The sequence below is a fragment of the Tupaia chinensis genome, unplaced genomic scaffold, assembly GCF_000334495.1.
Source record: "Tupaia chinensis unplaced genomic scaffold, TupChi_1.0 Scaffold000115_1, whole genome shotgun sequence".
Lineage (NCBI taxonomy): Eukaryota > Metazoa > Chordata > Mammalia > Scandentia > Tupaiidae > Tupaia > Tupaia belangeri.
In genome coordinates, this window is record NW_006159579.1 from 8,731,843 (window position 1) to 8,736,704 (window position 4,862).

Genomic DNA, 4,862 nt, shown 5'->3' on the forward strand with positions numbered 1-4,862 from the left:
TTCTTCTACAGGGTTGTCCGTTGTCTTAGCCATTATACCAACTGCTGGTCCCCAGGCTTGATTTTTGCCTTAGACAAGAGAAAACAGGCTCTTAAGGGACTGAGAAAACATGCCAGAAAAGCAGGAAGACATGACCTAAGAAATGTGAGGTCAGAGGACTAAATTGGAGCCATAGATAGATACTGTATTAGGCCCAGAGCTTAACAGCCACAACAGTAGGTTGTCGGCAGAGCTCAAGGTGCTTTCCAGTGAGTCCTTAGGAAGTACTGGCTCTGTGCTAAGGTGCAGGCTGGCTCCTCAACCCAGAGAGGGAATGCCCAGGCATCTAATATGAGAATCTGAGTAAAACTTAGAGTACAGTGTAAAGAAGGGAGAAATTTTGTTTTTGCTGCAGAGTGCATTTTTTTAAATAGTTTTTTTTTAATTATTTTATTTATTATTTTTTCACATGAGTTTTGCCAGAGGAAGAGAGATAGAGAGGGAGAGGGAGAAAGCAAGCCACCAAGTTTAGGTTTTGAAAACCTCTTCAAAAAAAAAGGAAAGGAAAGTGAGGAACAGCTCTTAATTGGTTACAGTTTTGCTTTATTCGAATCAGTTGATGTATAGGTTGACTAAAGCTCCGCTATTATAACCAACTGAAACTTGGCCATTTGTTACATGAGCCGAATTCAGAATTAATTAATTAATTAATTTCATTTTACACATTTTTTTTTGGTCTGTTGGGCCCAGCCAGAGGAGCCTAGTCCAAGTCAATGGTTTCTCACAAATTTAACTATTTGATTCTGGAGTCAGACTTTTTAGGTTTGAATCCTGCCTCTCCTACCTATTAGCTGAATGACCATGAGTACGTCTCTTCATCTTTCCATGCCTTGTTTTTTTCATCTATAAAATAGGGATATAAACGTACTTATCTCATACAACTGTAATGAGGAAGAAATGAGCCAACACGGATAAAACAGTTACCCATGTTCTAAGCGGCTATTAAGAAAAACAATTATAAGGCCAAGCCCAGAGGAGCAGTTGGGCTGGGACTTTCCTTGGACTCTAGGCACAGATATGGCATAGACCAGGGCATGCTGAAGCATGAGTGTTCACAGAAATCGGTTACAGCAGGGCCAGCCTGGGTGATGTCATGGGCGTGTGTCTCGTGTGGGTGCTAGCTGCTCCTCCCAGACAGTGCAGCTGCACACATTGCCAGAAACACCCACACACCCATATATATGCTGAGCTGGGGGAAGCCCACATCAGCCACACCCTCTGTGTGCCCTGCTTTTCCTAAACCTCTTTTTGTGGAAGGAAGCACCTGAGGCCTGGGATGCTGGCCCAAAAGTCCTAAGAGGAAAGGGGGCCCTGTTCCCTTGATTGCAAGCCTGGCAGCAGACTGAAAACTTGAGCTCCTGTTGGCAGGCATTTCAGGAGTCCTTGGCCCCACAGGCAAGAGTAAAAGCAAGGAAGCCAGGGCTGCATGCTGGGAACTCCCAGAATATAGAAAAACAGATTCTAAAAGTATATCACAGCCTGCAGGCTGGCCGAATCAGCACAGGAAGCTCAGTGAAGGCTACTGCACTTAGCAGAATGCCTCCTGGAGAAATGGACAAGATCAGACAGGCAGGGTGTGGCCTCATTCAGCCCTCACCTGTTCCTGGCCTCATCATCCCTCCTGGTCCCCCTTGCTCAATACATTTCAGCCTTTTTTCTAAATTTTGCCATAGGTCATACATGCTTGCCACAGACAGAGAAAGTGAGAAATCACTCTCCAAAAGGACGGCCACACCACAATCCCCTCTCCTCTATTCTCCTCTAGTGATTTTAGGCACACATGCCCATATATATGATATGTTTTTCAGGCTGCTGGGTCCAGGACTGGAACTGTGCAGTTGGCCATGTGAGATCTAACTGCCTTAACTGACATGCCACCTGGCTGGCCTGCCCCTACTCTTTTTTTTTTTTTTTTCTTTGCCAGTGTGTGGGTGTGTTCACCAAAGACATACAGAAAGGGAAAGGGAGAAAGCACCCCCATACACAGAGAATGATCGGTCATGTCACAATCCCTTTTCTTCCATCTCTTTCTCCCTTTGGGATTTGGGACACACACAAATGCCTGGAGTGTCCCTCAAGCCATCAGGTCCAGGAATGAACTACATGGTCAGCCAAGAGGGATCCAATTGCCTTAATCACCAGGCCACCACAGGCTGGCCCTCTAGCCTTTTATCCTCAGGGCCTTTGTATATGTTGCTACAAAGTGCCTAAAAAGTACTTTCCTCAGGGGCCCATAGGAGGTGTGGTAAAGGCACTGGATTCCCACACAGCTGACTGCAGTTCAAGTCCTGGACCCAGTAGCTTGCTTTCTCACTTTCCCTTTCTTTTTCTGTGTGTCTTTCTAGTCAAATTAAAAAATAATAACAACAAATGGAATTTAAAAAGTAAAAAATTTAAATCCACATATTTTTACTTTTATTTTATTTATTTTTATTAATTCATCATTTATTTTCATTTGACCAGAGGGAGAGAGAGAGAGAGAGAGAGAGAAAGTGAGAAAGGAAGCCACCAGGTCTGGGACTTGAATTGTGGTTGGTCATGTGGGAGTGTCCAGTGCCTTAACTACCATGCCATCTGCTGGTCCCAAATCTTTTTTTTTTTTTTTTAAAGAAGAAAGTACTTTCCTCTAACCCACCCTTAATAATTCACCTGGCACTCTACTCACATTCTTAGGATTCTGCTGTTTCCCTCTTAGCCTTCACCACAATTGCCTTTACACAACCAAGTGTCTGTTTAATGTCTCTGGATTCCTGGAGACCTGGGCCTCTGCTCTTCTCCTCACTCATGTTGGCACAGGAAAGCTCTGGAGCTGCAGATAAGGGGCAGCATTTCCTTAAGCCCATGATAGTCCCAGCCACAGTCTGTGAGCATCATGCTTTCCACCTGTGCCAAGGGCACAGCCATGGGCACACCTCGCCTCATCCGTACTGGTCAGCCAGATAACCTCCATGTCAACTGTCTACTGACTAAGACTTACCTTGGCCAGTGGTTCTCTCCTGAGGCAGAAAAACGCATGAAATCAAACAGACTTGGCTTCAAATTCCCACTTGTTAGTTAGGTGGACTTGGGGCTGGTTGCAGAACTCTGAATCTTCATTTCCTTATCAGTAAATTGGTGACCATCATCCCTGACTAGAGGGCTATTACGAGAATCAGATGTGACCACATGTGCAAGCCTTATAGCAGGAGGTCAGACACTGAGTGGATTCTAGCTCTCTCTGACTTCAAAGGCCTGTCGCTAGGTGGCAGTCCATCTCAGCTACTCCACAACCCCGTAGGAGACAAGCCTGATAGGACAAAGTGTCTCAAAGTCAGGCTGTATTCTGAGCCTCTTAGGGGCCATGCTTGACTCAAAACACACATACAAAAAGTTACCACAATAGCAAGTCCAAGTCTAATCTTACAGCTTCACAAATCCCAGGAACCTGGGTCTTTCTCTGGCACCAAGTGGATTCTCTGTTGGGACTCTCACTTCTGAGATGCAGTTAGATTGTCCTGCTCTGCCTCATAGCTTTTCACCTGCTTGGCTCAATGTCTGTCAGACAGGCTCCACTGTGACTATAGTTTTGATGACACACTGCAATGGGTGGTGGATATATTGCAGGAGCATATTTAGGAACCAACTTCTGGAAGATGAAGAGTGTGGATTATTCAATAACCATAAAAAGGCTTTGGGGCTGGTGAATGAAGAGTTAAAAGGTCAGTGGTAAGAGAGTAGAAGAGGTGGGAAATGGCCAGGCCACACAGAACTTGTGGGCCAAATAGGGAGTGTGCAATGGGAGGTCATGGGCAGTTTTTCTTTTCTTTTTTTTTTTAAAGAATTATTTTATTTAACTTTATCCATTTTTTTTTTATTTGACCAGAGAGGGACAGAGTGAGGGAGAGAGAAGGGAGAGAAAGCAAGCTGCCAGGTCCAGGATTCAAACTGCAGTTGGCCATGTAAGAGTCAGCACCCTTTACCACCATGCCACCTGCTAGCCCATCATGGGCGTTTTTAGCCCAGAGGTGGGGGACCGTTATTCAATTTCATTTTTAAAATGAAAATATGCAGGACAGATGCAGGCAAGACAAACCAGATCAAATAGTGTGGGTGAGAGAAGAGTGGGGCCTTGTGCTAAGGTACAAGGAAACATCTGAGGGTAGAGGGAACAGGCCTTAGTGGATTGATACGTGCCTGAGGCAAAGGGAAATAAAGGCTATCTGTAAGGTTTTGGCTTCGGCAATTTAAAGGGGTTACATTTTGAGAAAGCGAAGACTGAAAGCCGTTGGGGAGGGCAGGAGACAGACCTGTGCTAAGTGGGAGTGTGGTGCAATGGAATGCTGGGGCACAAGCAGGGGAAATCGACTTGGAGCCATTGGTGTCCGCTTGGTGGGCACGGGAAAGGTCTGGTCGCAGTGGGACCCAGAGCAAGAGAAGCTTCTGAGGCTTAGAGGCAGTGGCCACTGCCAGGGCGAAAACCAAAGCTCAGGAGAGCATGTTTTGGAGGAGTGCAGTGAGCCAGCGTCCCAGATCTAACTCCAGTCCTGTCATGGGGACAGAGCGAGAGGTGGAGCAGGCAATGCTCAACGTTCGGGACAGAGACAAAGGACACTAAGGATTGCAGATCAGGCCTCCAGACAGCTCGACTGCGGATCTCAAAGCCCTGCAGGGAATATCACACCTGGGACGGGGGCATTTCCACGAATGAGGGGATCCTTGAAGGCCACACTGGCAGCAGAGGGACAGCCTGCAAGCCAGCCTATCCAGCGCGGCCGGGGGACGGATCAGGCCTGCTGCCCATCAGCGCCCGCTGGCCAATCCGCAGGCGGCCCTGCCTCTTCCCC